Raw genomic sequence first — 14,247 nt, forward strand, 5'->3', positions numbered from 1 at the left:
AACACAAAAAAGGAAAACTACAGACCAATATGTGTAATGAACACTGATGCAAAAATCCTTAATAAAATCTTAGCTATCAGAATCCAACAGTGCATCCATAAGATAATTCACAACAACCAAGTAGCATTTATTCTGGGGACACAAGGATGGTTCAACATCTGAAAATCAATCAATGTTATCCAACACATCAACAAAAAGAAACATAAAAACCATATGATAATATCAAAAGATGCTGAGAAAGCTTCTGATAAAGTACAATACCCATTTATGATAAAGGCCCTTCAAATTCTCGGGATGCAAGGAACATACCTCACCATCATAAAGGCCATATATGACAAGCCCATGGCCAGTGTCATCCTCAATGGTGAAAAGCTGAAAGCATTTCCATTAAGATCTGGAACAAGACAAGGATGTCGACTCTCTCCACTGCTTTTCAGCATAATACTGAAAGTCCTAGCCAGAGCAATAGGACAGGAGAAAGACATACAAGGAATCCAAATAGGAAAAGAAGAAGTCAAACTATCACTATTTGCAGATGATATGATACTATACATAGAGAACCCCAAAAACTCCACAGAAAAACTAATTAAACTAATCAATCAGTTTAGTAAAGTAGCAGAATACAAAATCAACACGCAAAAATCAGTAGCCTTCCTATACACACACATTAAATATGAAGAAGAAATCAAGAAAACCATCGCTTTTATAATTGAAACAAACAAAAAAAATCAAATACCTGGGAATAAACCTAACAAAAGAGGTAAAGGACCTATACAAAGAAAACTATAAAACACTGTTAAAAGAAATAGAAGAAGACACAAATAAATGGAAAGACACCCCGTGCTCATGGATTGGAAGAATTACCATTATCAAAATATCCATCCTCCCAAAAGCAATTTACAGATTCAGTGCTATTCCAATAAAAATTTCAATGTCATTCTTCAAAGAAATAGAACAAATACTGATGAAATTCATATGGCACCACCAAAAACCCTGAATAGCCAAAGCTCTCCTGAAAAAAAAAAAAAGAAAAAAATCTCTTCTTATAAAATAAAATAAAGAAGGGAAAGGAGGCATCACTCTCCCAGATTTCAAACTGTACTATAAAGCCATAATAATCAAAATTGCATGGTATTGGAACCAGAACAGACACACGGACCAATGGAACCAAATAGAAAACCCAGATCTATGGTCAACTAATCTTTGACAAAGGAGCAAAGTATATGCACTGGAGCAAAGAAAGTTTGTTCAATAAATGGTGCTGGGAAAACTGGGTCGCTACATGCAAAAGAATGAAGCTTGACCACTACCTCACAGCATACACAAAAACCAACTCAAAATTGATTAAAGAACTTGACATAAGACCTGAAACCATAAAATACATAGAAAGAAATATAGGCAAAACACGACATGACATGCACCTCAGCAACAACTTTAAGGACTCCTCATCCAAAGCAATGATAGTGAAGGCAAAAATCAACAGCTGGGACTACATCAAATTAAAGAGCTTCTGCACAGCAAAAGAGACAATAAGAAAAAACAAAGAGAAACCCCACCAACTTGGAGAACATTTTTGCACACAACACTAATGATAAAGGACTGATCGCAAAGATCTACAAAGAGGTGAAGAGACTAAACACAAACAAAGTAAATGGTCCAGTCAAAATTGGGCAGAAGAGCTAAAAAGAAACTTCTCCAAAGAGGAAATGCAAATGGCCAACAAGCATATGAAAAAATGTTGAACATCCCTTGTAATCAGGGAAATGCAAATCAAAACTACCATGAGTTACCATCTCACACCAGTGAAAATGGAACATATTAAAAAAACTAGCAACAATAAATGTTGGCAAGGATGTGGAGAAAATACTCCCACCAGTTTGCTGGTGGTTGGGCCACCCTCAACTGTGTCACCGCGGCGCCCCCCAGGGGCATCCCGGAGGACAAGTCCGGAGAAGGGGGTGATGGGGCAGGGCTGGGGTGCAGGCTCTTTGCTCATAGCACTGGGTCCAGTTCTGCTGTTGACCCGCCTTGGTCCTGTCGCCTCACCCTGGCAAGAGTACCTTGGTGAGGAGCCTGTAGGAGGGGGGATGGAGGAAGGGGAGAGGAGGGCCTGATTGGACTGTCTGGGGCCACTGGGGTCCACGGGTCACCAGAATCCAGGGGTCATTGGAGTGCAGGGGTCACTGGGGTTCAGAGGTTGGGGCTGCAGGGGTCACTGCAGCTCAGGGCTCACTGGGATTCAGGAGCCACCCCGACAAGTTCCTCTCTTACGTCCGCTGTCCCTCGACTACCACGCAGGACGCAGTGCTGACGGCCACGACCCCACCCGGGGCCTGTCCCCACCCGGCCCGCAAGTGTCACCAGAGTCCGGACAGCTCCTGGGCGCGCCCCCCGCGGGGCCACAAAGAAGCCCCGTCCAGATGCCTGTGGCCCCGACTCGCCACCAGCCCAGAAACAGCCCAGCCGCAGCCACCTGGTGGGTGCTCGCAGGCCGCGTTGGCCAAGGGGAGACACACCCCGGCACAGCTCGGCTCCGAGGGGGACCCAGGTTCTGCAGGGACAGGAACATCCCCGGTAGGCGCCTGCTCCGTCCCGCTGCCCTCCGGTGCTGCTGCCCACCTGTCTCTACCCGCTCCTCCGGCGCTCCCTCCTCCAGGACCCCAGGCGGATGCACTGGGGTGGCGGTGACTTTCCAGCCCCTGTGGACGGGGCTCCTTTGTGGCTCTGGGGGGGTCACACCTGGCCCCGTGGTGGTTACGGGTCACTGATGGGGCTGAGGGTGGACCAGGACCTGCTTGCGGGGTCCCCAAGGACCCCTAATGGCGCCGCTGACCCGGAAGGCTCATTACCTGGCGCCGCTGAGAAGTCATCGGGGACAGGACACCGGGGCCCCGGTGAGGCCCCCACGGAGGGCGCAGACATGTCAGGGCCGGGTCGCGGACACGGAGCGCCCTGCCCGCCGCGGGTCGGGAGCCAAGGCAGGACCAGACAGCGGAGGCAGCGCCGCGGGGGCAGCGGGACCGGCCGTCCAGGGTTCGCGTCTCCTCCAGGCTCCGGAGGGCGAGCTTCGTGGGCGCAGCTGCTGGGCCATGGGCGCCGCCAGCCTGGATGCGCAGGTCGGGTCAGGCGGGGGCGCTCCCTGGTGATCCATGTTCTCTGCTGAGTGTCAGTGTCTGTCCCCCTGAGCTGCGTCTCACAGAGTCAGCCTTTCCCTGGGAACAGCGGACCTTATTCTTGTCCTACCAGAGGGAATTTTAATGGTTCTCTTTTGAGGTAACGTGTTTTACAACCCGGTGTCACTTCCCAATGCATTCTGTATTTCAGAATAACAGCAGTTGAAATATTGATGTTATAAATTACAATTAATAAATTCTAAGGTGTACAAATAGTTCCGTTCCAGAGTGCCATATCGTTCTGGGAGAGTTTCTAAGAGAGAAAATACTTTTTTTTTTCAGGTGCTGTACTTGAGAATTGTTGTATAAAAGCTATGATATTTCAGCATTTAGAACTCTGAGTTGAAAGTGTTTAGTGTTTGATAAAATCACATTTGATGGGGGACTCCCTGGTGGTGCAAGGGGTTAAGTCTCAGCTCTGTGAAACTATCCACAGCCTCTGCAGCAAGAGTTCGATGCCCGGCCAGGGAGCTACCCACAGGGCGCAGCAGACCTCTCCTGTCTCCCTGCTGCTCCCCTCAGCAGTGGGTTTCAGTCACTCTGCCTGCTCTGCTCCCCTCTCTGTCTCTGGTGAGTCCTCTCACCACCCCACACCTCTGGCCTGCAGCCTAGCTCTTGTAAGCAAAAATGAATTGATTTTTTTAAATCACATTTAATGGAATTATTTAAGAAGTAGTAGAGACTCCAGAGGAAATTTAAAATAATACTAATTATTTAAAAAGGGAAAGCTACACACGTTCATCCCTAAACTATTATGGAAAGTAGGTGAGTCAGACAGAAATTCATGACCTTTTCCCGGGATCTATGTTGATCTTCTATTTCCTTCACAATATAATGATAGAACATCTGGAAATAGGTCTATTATGGACGTGATATTGTTTTTATTTTAACTGCACAGCAACAGAAAAATAGAAAATCTAATTTTATACAAAATAAATATAAAAATGTATTATAAATCACTGAATAAGTTTTTAAAAGGATACAACAGGTTCAAAAGTTATTTTTTTTCTTGTTTTCATTAAAATAGCTGGAATTGCTTCTCTAATCCCTTACAATACATTCACATCACCACATTTTCCTAAAAATCCTACCTTAACTGGAAAAAATGATTTCATCATTACAAATATTATTCTAAACCACTCAAGAGATGTCTCCACTTATGACCACCTGGTATTTTCATTTGTCTTCTAGTTTCTATTGAATTTTTTTTTTTATTTATGTCCACCACTGTATTTCCCTCCCCAGGGCCTGCCCCTCTCTAACCCACAGAGGGGGGAGAGGGTGAGATTGGGGAGGAGGAGAGTGGGCAGGGTTGCCCCGTGTCCAGACGTCCCCAGTCACCCATGGGCCTGGGGGAGGAACAAACCCGCACCTGGGGGACCCGGGGACCTGGGACCAACAGGGACAGCCACATGCACAGACCATCCGGCTCAGCGCCAGAGTGGCCTCCTCCCTGCATAGATGTGCATGAGTCTGAGGGGGACAGAGGGCCCGGGACAGGCCGGGGTGGACAAACCCATCCTGCAGGAGGGATGTGTGGGTGTGACCCAAGAGGAGACTCTGCAGGAAACGTGGTCTCTGTGTCCTCAGATGTGGGGAGTCAGGGGCAGGGAGATGAGGAGACGAGGGGACTGACCAGGAGGCAGCAGTGAGGCCACTGGGCAGGAATCTGAGAGAAGAGGTGTGAGGACACACCACATGGGGACACAAAGCACAGATCATTCAGTTCCAGGACAGTGTCGTGTCCTGGGTAGCAGGAAAAGAGGGACCCACACACACCATCCCCTTGGGACCTGCCCAGACCAGGGCTGTGCTGGAGGAGCAGAACAGGCTCTCCAGGGTGGGAAGGGGCTGGGCATGGTCATGTGTCCTCTGGGGCTGTGCCCTGGACAACCTCTGGGAGGTGTGCTGGGCAGAGACGCTGGGCCCTGGGCGGAGGGGGAGCCGTGGGCCTGGGGCAGTGGGGAGGGACAGTCAGTCAGGTTTGTTGAGAGGTTTGAGATTGCAATTCTTAAAGTTCTGTTGGGTCAGTGGAAATCTTCAAGCCTTAAACAATTTTCAGGACATGTTTGGACAGTGTGATCATGTCCCCTCACATGAGATTGAAATGAAAGTTTGAACACAGCAGCACACGCACATGAGGGTACTAGACTCTGTAGGACCAATATGGAGTAATTAACCGTTGAGTAAACTGAATCATTATCTTATGTTGATAACTCATTCTATTACAATATTGAAGATATGACAATATTTTCTTGTTCTTTATTTTTTTTCAAAATACAGAAAATGACTCCAGGGGTGACCATGGACAATCTCACGGCCGTGACAGAATTCGTCCTCCTGGGCTTCCCCACCCAGGGGACCATGGGCTTCCTGCACCCCTTGCTCTTCTCCCTGGCCTACCTGTGTGCCCTGCTGGGGAACGGGCTCATCCTCGTCATCACGACCCTGGATGGGCAACTCCGCACCCCCATGTACTTATTCATGAGGGGTCTGTCCCTCACGGACCTCTGCCTCATCTCAGCCACAGTCCCCAAGTCCATTGCCAGCTCTCTGAGGCACAGCAGCTCCCTCTCCTTCCCGGGCTGTGTCCTCCAGGTCTTCATGCTGTTTGTTTCAGGAGCTACAGAGCTGACACTGCTCACGGTGATGAGTGTTGACCGCTATGCTGCCAACTGCCACCCCCTGCACTATGAGGATATTATGAGCAGTTACAGGTGTGTGCAGCTGACAGCTGTGTCCTGGCAGGGTGGATGTTCCATCTAAGTGATGCTCACAGCTGGAACCTTCTCCTTCTCCTACTGTGGGTCCAACGTGGTCCACCAGTTCTTCTGTGATATCCCCCAGTTATTGGCTATTTCCTCCTCAGAAAATGTGATGAGTGAACTTGTACCCCTTTTTATTTGTATGATATTGGAAATGTCCTGCTTCATTTTCATCGTCATTTCCCATGTCCACATCTTCTCTGCTGTCAGGAAGATCCCATCCACAGAAGGGAAGGCCAAGGTCTACTCCACCTGCCTTCCCCACCTGCTGGTTGTGGTGCTGTTTATCTCCACTGCATTCTTTGCTTATGTGAAGCCGACCTCAGGGACCCTGTCCATGTCTGACCTGGTCGTTTCTATGTTCTGCACGACGGTGCCCCCACCTTTAATCCTGTCATATACAGTCTGAGGAATGAAGCCATGAAGTTGGCTGTGGGGAGACTGATGAAGGGCCAGAATACAACCAAGTAAAACTCGCCCTTCTTTCCCTCAGTCACAGAGACTCTAAATGTACACGCCCATGTCCTCCAGCCACCGTCAAAGGTGGTTGTGTCACAGGGACGCCAGCCCCTCCTTTGTCCCCGTACCCTCCCCTCCCTCTCAGAGCCTCAAGGGGTTGTTCCCCAAGACTTTTCAAGTGTTTCCCTGCTCAAATGCCTGTTTTCTGCCACCCCCTGATTGTGTGTACATGTCTGACTTGCTTTGATGCATGTATTTCTCAAACTCCCTCCTTTTGCATGGCCCTGCCCTCGCCCTGTCCGCGCCCGCCCAGGTGTGGAAGTGCCACTATCTGGTCCTTGGTCCATGGGCCGAGCGTACCTGCTGGTGATGGTGCTGTGATGGTGGCAGAGCTGTGAGAGAGTCCTTCTGCCCGTGCCCGCATGTGACCAGCTGCTTGATGCATCCTGGAGTTTTAAGCCAAGGTGGTTGTTCTGCATAGTTTCTCTGTCCCCCTAACCGTGCAACGGGGGCCCTTTCTCCACATCCTCTAGTGCCTGCGGGCCCCTGTGACATGGCTTTTGTCCCGGATGAGGGGTGTCTCCTTGTACCAAAATGCCTGTCTCTGGTGAGCAGTGGGGCAGCTTGTTACCCCATAGACTCAGGGTCCCGCAGGGGGAGCCGCCAGGCCAGGAAGCAGTTGTCCTCTCTGTCCTTTGCCAGCCAAGCACTAAATGTCCTTTGCCCAAACCCAGGGGCATCATCAGACCTGGAGATGTGATGGCTGCCTGGGCACAGCTTCCCAAACAGTTTCCCCAGTGGCCCTCGGCCCAGCTGAGCAGCCCAGTCCATTACCTGGGAGCTGGTCTTGGGGACTCTGGCACCAGCAGCTGGGGTTTCAGGGAAAGGAGAGGAAGGCCCGGGCAGGTCTGGGTTGTGGGTGGGCAGGTCCAGCCTCGGTTCACAGACACAGCAGAGCTGCCCGCCGCCTGCACTGGGCACAGGGCTGGGTGGACGCTGTATCCCACCCTGGTCTGTGGGGCCAGCCCAACCCCACGACCCCCACAGGCGCAGGTGCATATCCCTCAGGAACCGCTTTGGATGGCACATGGCCTCAGAGCGGGCGGCCCGGAAGGGGGTGGACAGGCCGTCAGGAGTCCATGAGCCAGGGCTGCCACAGGGCCTGGAGTCAGCAACCACAAGCACCCCCAATCCTAGATGCACCCCCAACATCGTCCATCCAGGGCCTCCAGCTCCACCTCCTTCAGGGAGGCACCATCTTGCTGGGCAGCTGTGGGCTGAGCCTGGCGGACGCTGTGGATATGGGCAGGACAGCATTTTGGCCCGGGACTGTCATCCCCTGTCTCCTCAGGCAGTACCCCCGACCCTATTGTCTGTGCCTGACCTGGTGGGCCCTTTGAGGACTCTGGGGAGACCCATAGCTGCGAGAGGGTCCCCCACTCTGCTGTATCAGAGCCCCAGACACAGACCACCCCATGGACACGCTGGACAGCTCTGCCTCAGGACTGACCCGCAGTGGAAGATTAAACACAAGCTTCCCTCACACACGACAACAGCTCAAATGTGATGACAGAGTTATAGGTGCTGAGAGGAAATGCCATTTTTATTTATTTATTTATGTATTTATTTATGTATTTATTTATTTATTTAATGTTACTTCAATTTTATTTTTTTTAAATGCTCAGCCTTCAAAGGTCACACTTTATTTATTTTTTTATTTTTATTTTTTTAGTGTTTTTATTTATTTTTTTTAAATAATCAATTTTATTTTTATATTCCCCAAACAAATGCAAACCCCCCATTCTGACCCCAATCCCTCCCCTCCCGCCCACCACCCCCCAAAAAGTGTCTCTGGTTCACAGTTTTTTTTTTTAATTTTGATTTTCACTTTCTTATATTTATTCATTTTCCTGGTCCCTTATTTAAGTTTTCTAGATTTCTGCTATGAGTGAGACCATCCGGTATTTTTCTTTTTCTTTCTGGCTTATTTTGCTGAGCATGATCCCTTCTAGCGCCATCCATGTTGCTGCAAATTGCATGTGTTTATCTTTTTTGAATGTTGAGTAAATGTCATTTTTAAATAAACAAATTCTGAGTCAAACAGGTGCTTCTCCTTCTCGCTCCCGGGGTATTTCATCCTGGTTTTCCACTTCCCTTCCCTTCCTGCCCCTACAAGGTCCTCGTCCACCCTCCCACCTGCCATGCCCCAGGATAGTGTACAGGGGGAGGCAGACTTTCCAGCTTCCTGTGAAGTGGGCTCATCTGTGGCTTTGACGACATGGCCACAACTGGGTGCCCCATAGTAGGCTCAGTCAATGGTGGTGGAGCCTGAAAGGAGATGAATTACATTCCTTTCCACTGAGGTGTAAACCACTAATAAAACTGCCTCTGGCACACTCAGTGCACCAATTACCCACTGAATGTGCTACAGGACGACCGCAATTAAGACAGTGACCTGAAAAAGGGTGCTTGTCCCTCTAGAGGAGGGTCCCTGAGAGCTGGAATGTGGACAGTGTCCAACACGCGGACACCAGCTCCAGAGCTCAAATAGCCCAGCCCTGAGGCCCTGCTCTGTCCATGAGGCAGCACAGGACGGGGTGGAACATCCAGTGAGTGCTCAGAGGCATCCCTATGAGCCCCGACCATGGAGTAGGCGGTTGGGACACCCTCTGTCCATGCCATGGCCACAACCTCAGGAGAGAGACAGGACACAGCAGTGGGAACATTCCCCCCCCAGGCGTCAGTTATCTGCCCCCAGCTATTTGCAGAGGAGAATCCACTCACATTTCAAAGATTTTAGATTTCAAGCTTATTTTTTACATTGGAGAGAGCATAGCAGTTAAAATCTTATTTTATAAATAATGAAACTAATAAATTCTTAAGATGCACAAGTAGCTGGATTTCACAATTCCATATTCTCCTGGGATGAATTTCAATGGAGAAAATAACTTTTTTTTATTTTAACTGTTCCAAGTACTATGACATTTTATAGCATCATCATAAAGTAGATCATGACTTACGATACATCTAACATCATGTCATCACTGTGGTTGGGCACTCAACACAGTGTGTCCGTGTGTGTTCAGTGTCAAATACAATCAAAACATTTGATGCAATTAATGTGAGGGATGCTAAACTTAATATGAAATTAAAAATAATACTTATTGTTAAAAATCAGAATGTTATGTCATTTTTTCCTTAAATCTTATGACCTATATGTCAAGTAGAGATTCAATAACTTTTTTCAGCAACTTTGGAGAGAGTTTCATGGCTCTGACAATGAAGTGCGGGTGGCAGGGACAACTGACTATTTATGGACCTGGATTTGGGTTTTTTTCTCCAACTCCATCACTCAAGGATTGTTAGTGATATTGCAAAAGGAAGAGTAACAGTAACAGTAACAGTCAGGAAGAGATCTATGCAAAACACATTTCATCATTACATTTAGGGTAATCAAATGATTTCTACAACTAGACCAAATTGTATCCTAATTTATTTTGTAATTAAATTATATTGGATTGTTTACACTAATGTATATACACAGTTATTTCCTATGTTCTCCTCAAAAATCCTGCCTTCACAGGGCCTGCCCCTCCATCACCCCACAGAGGAGGGAGAGGGTGAGATTGGGGGTGGGAGAGAGGGCAGGGCTGCCCCGTATCTAGACGTCCCCATGCACGCACGGGCCTGGGGGGAGGAACAAACTCGCACCCAGGGGATCCAGGGCCCTGGGACCGGCAGGGACAGCCACACGCACAGACCGTCCAGCTCAGCCCCGGAGCCGACTCCTCACTGAACAGATGTGCATGAGTCTGAGGGGGACAGAGGGGCCGGCAGGGACCCGGGTGTTGATGAGCCCATGCTTCAGGAGGGGCGTGTGGGTGTGACCCAGGAGGAGACAATGCGGGAAACGTGGTCTCTGGATCCTCAGATGTGGGGAGTCAGGGGCAGGGAGATGAGGAGACGAGGGGACGGACCAGGAGGCAGCAGTGAGGCCACAGTGGCAGGAATCTGACAAAGGAGGCATCAGGACATGCTGCATGGGGACGCCGAGCCCAGATCATTCAATTCCAGGACAGTGTCGGGTCCTGGGGGCATGAACAGGGACCCTCACACCCCATCTCCCCGCACACCTGTCACTGTGGTGCCTCCCCACACCAGGGCTGTGCTGGAGGAGAAGGAACAGGCTCTTCAGGGTGGGGAGGGGCTGGGTATGGTCACATGTCCTCTGGGGCTGTGCCCTGGACAACCTCTGGGAGGAGGCGCTGGGACCTGGGTAGGAGCAGGAGCAGGAGCCCCAGGACTGGGGCGGGGTGCGTAGTGTGGAAGGTTTGTTGACAGATAAGAGATTCTAATGTGTTCAAGTTTTGTAGGTGACAGTTGAAATTTGAGTCTCTCACAAATCTGGCAGACATATTTGGAGAATATAATAATGGCACATTCACATTAAAAGGGAATAATTGTGTAGAATAAAACTGTATACACAGATGCGCCTAGAAGGAATAAGTATGTAGAAAATGCATTGTATTTTTAACTTATATTGATAACCCCTTATATTTTCAATATTGGAAGATTGAGGCTATTCCCATTTTCTTCTTTTACACAGATGATAGCTCCGGGGGTGACCAATCGCACCATCGTGACAGAATTCATCCTCTTTGGGTTCCCCACCCAGGGGACCATGGGCTTCCCGCACCTGCTGCTCTTCTCCCTGGTCTACCTGTACGCCTTGCTGGGGATTGGGCTCATCGTCATCATCACCACCCTGGACTGACACCTCCAAACCCCCATATATTTCTTCCTGAGGAGTCTGTCCTTCACAGATCTCTGCGTCATCACAACCACGGTCCCCAAGTCCATTGCCAACTCTCTGATGCATAGCAGCTCCATCTCCTTCCCAGGCTGTGTCGTCCAGGTGTTTGTGCTGATTCTTTCAGTAGGTACAGAGTTGCACCTGCTCACAGTGATGAGCCTTGACCGCTATGCTGCCATCTGCCACCCCCTGCACTATGAGGTCATCATGAGCAGGGACAGGTGTGTGCAGCTGAAAGCTGTGTCCTGGCTGGGTCGGGGCATCATCTCTGTCATACTTATAGCTGGAACCTTCTCCTTGTCCTACTGTGGGTCAAACGTGGTCCACCATTTCTTCTGTGACATCCCCCAATTATTGGCTGTTTCCTGCTCAGGATATGTAATGAACAAAATTGCACCCATTCTCATAACTGTGGTGTTGAGTATCTGCTATATCTGCTACTTTATTTTCATCGTCATTTCCTATGTCCACATCTTCTCTGCTGTCAGGAATATCCCATTCACAGAAGGTCAGTTCAAAGTCTACTCCACCTGCCTTCCCCACCTGCTGGTTGTGGTGCTGTTCTCTCCACTGGATGCTTTGCTTATCTGAAGCCAACATCAATGACCCAGTCCCTCTCTGATCTGGTCATTTCTATGTTCTACATGATGGTGCCTTTAATCCCATCGTATACAGTCTGAGGAACCAAACCTTGAAAATGGCTGTGGGGAGACTGATAAATGGCCAATACACCAACAAGTGAGATATCACAAGCTAAAAGAAACTCCTCATTCATTCTGTTTTTCCCCTCTAAGTCTTACATGTCCTCATTTATATAGTATAGACTCTTGCATTAAAATTCTCCTTTTCTGGAAATTTATATTCTCATGTTCTTCCATTAACTGTAGTTTCCTAAAAATACTGCAAACATTTACCAAACCTCCAACTGTGTGACATTCAAATAAACTGAATTCTCACTCATTGTTTAACTATGTATTTGGTGTAGAAAAAATGTTCTAGAATTTGCACATTACCAACAGTTATGTAGAGTGAAGCTGTGGTAAAAGGGATCGCTCCTTGGGAGACTTTGGGTCACCAGACTGCAGTTCTGGGCTCTCAGTTCCTTCTTTCCTGTGTGTGTCTCCACTGAGGGGCCCCTGTGCTAGTGGAGGGAAGGGGTGCTCCGTTGAGTGGATCCCTCACCTTCACGAATGTAATGGGTCACCGCCCTCAGACAAATTCATATTTCTGTTCAAAGGACAAGGAGCATCTACTCCTGAATTTGCCAGAGATGGAAGGATCGACGCATTCTTGGGAAAGGAATCTGTGATTGAAACTGACAGTTGATGTGACTATTAATCCAGATGTTGGATTTGTTTCTAACAGGACTACTCTCTTTGATGTACTATAATAAAAGCAAAATATCCATGGATTCTTACTGAAACTGCATATGTACAGTGAAAGTGTTTAGCTCGGAAACATTGGTTTGTCTGTGTGTGTGTTTAGGCTCCCTTAGCTGTCAAAATTGTATTTTGATGTCTTACACCTGGAGTTCTTGTCAACTTTCCTGTGGGTAATATTAATGTACTTTTCTTCTACTTTGGAAATGGTATTCTTTTACACCATGTACGGTATATTACATAAAAATTAAGCATGTCAATATTTTAAATGTTTCATCTCCAGCAGCTTCTGTGCTATAGATCCCGGGGTCTCAAGGCTGTGTCTCCACCCTGAAACCATGAGCTGGGGGTGAGGTTCCTCCTCTCCAGTGTTTACTCTGGGAGCCATCACTTGTCTCCACGCTCTCCTGACTGCTTATAACACATGAGGTCCATGAAAATCTCTTAAACATGAGTGTTATTAACCTGTGGATATGATTCTTGATGTGAGGGCACCGTGTCCACCACGTCCACCTCGAGCAGCACCACAGCTGCCCCTTGGCCTCATGACTTCCCCTGAGTCCATAAAGACTCTCCCCAGAGGTGATGACCATGCCCTGGCCCCTGCAGCCGCACCCCCCGGCTGAGCAGGAGAAAAAGGGGTGTCCCTCCCGGGGGTTCCTTGGCTCCGAGGAGAGCCCAGGTGTTGCGGTGACAACACCTTGGCGAGCAGGAGCTGGGAGCAGGCTGCACAGGGCAGGGCCCTGCTGAAGAGCCAGGCCTGGCCCCTTGGTCCTGGAACCAGGGCCCGTGGCAGCTGTGGGGCTGGAGGACAACGGGGAAAGGGAGGGCGAGTAGAGAAACGTGCTGGCATCTGAGGTCAGGGGTCGGGCGTCCCCAGGCCCTCTCAGTGTGGGAACACGCGGCACTGAGATGGGGACCCAGCCCTCGCCCTGGCCACGGTGTCAGTCTTATCACGGCATCCATGCCTCAGCTTCTGGGGTCCCTTGTCCTGCCTCAGTTACCAGCCCCCCGCATTCGGGTCACTCCTTGCGATGCACGCCCTTCCCGGTGCCCCACTTTCAGCGCTTGGCTGATCTGAGGGCACCCCCCAGGGTTGGGTCCTGCGGCTACGGGCCCGGTAGCCCTGACATGGACAGGGAACACTCTCGCAGGCAACAGCGACGGGGCCGCTCAGGAGGAGCAACCACAGGGGTTGACCACACCGCAGGCACATCCTTCTGCCGGTCCCGGTGAAGAGCCAGGTGCACCTACCATCTCAGCTATGTCCCAGCCACTGCTGGGCAGTGCGTGTCCCTCACGCCCACAGCCTTGGGCTTCCCGCTGAGCCTGCAGAGGGGCTTCTCTATTGTGGCGCTGCTGAGAGGCTGGTTTCTGTCTAGTCAGCACTTTCTGGGACAGTGTTATCAAGTTCTAGTCATATTTGTCAGGAAATATTACAGAAGTCATAATTTTTCCTGATTTACATCATTTTCATTAAACTCTCTCTCCCCTTAAGAGCACAAAGCTTGTGAATGTAGAAACATGAAAATATTTCCCTTCAGTTGGGCTAAAATGTTACAGTATCATTTTATTTTAAGCTGCCCTGTTGGGGAACACGAGGGGGTCCTCATGTCTCAGGAGAGGAATTTCTCAAAGCCTCAGGACAAGGGCAGCTC

This window comes from Talpa europaea, assembly GCF_964194135.1.
Source record: "Talpa europaea genome assembly, chromosome: 8".
Lineage (NCBI taxonomy): Eukaryota > Metazoa > Chordata > Mammalia > Eulipotyphla > Talpidae > Talpa > Talpa europaea.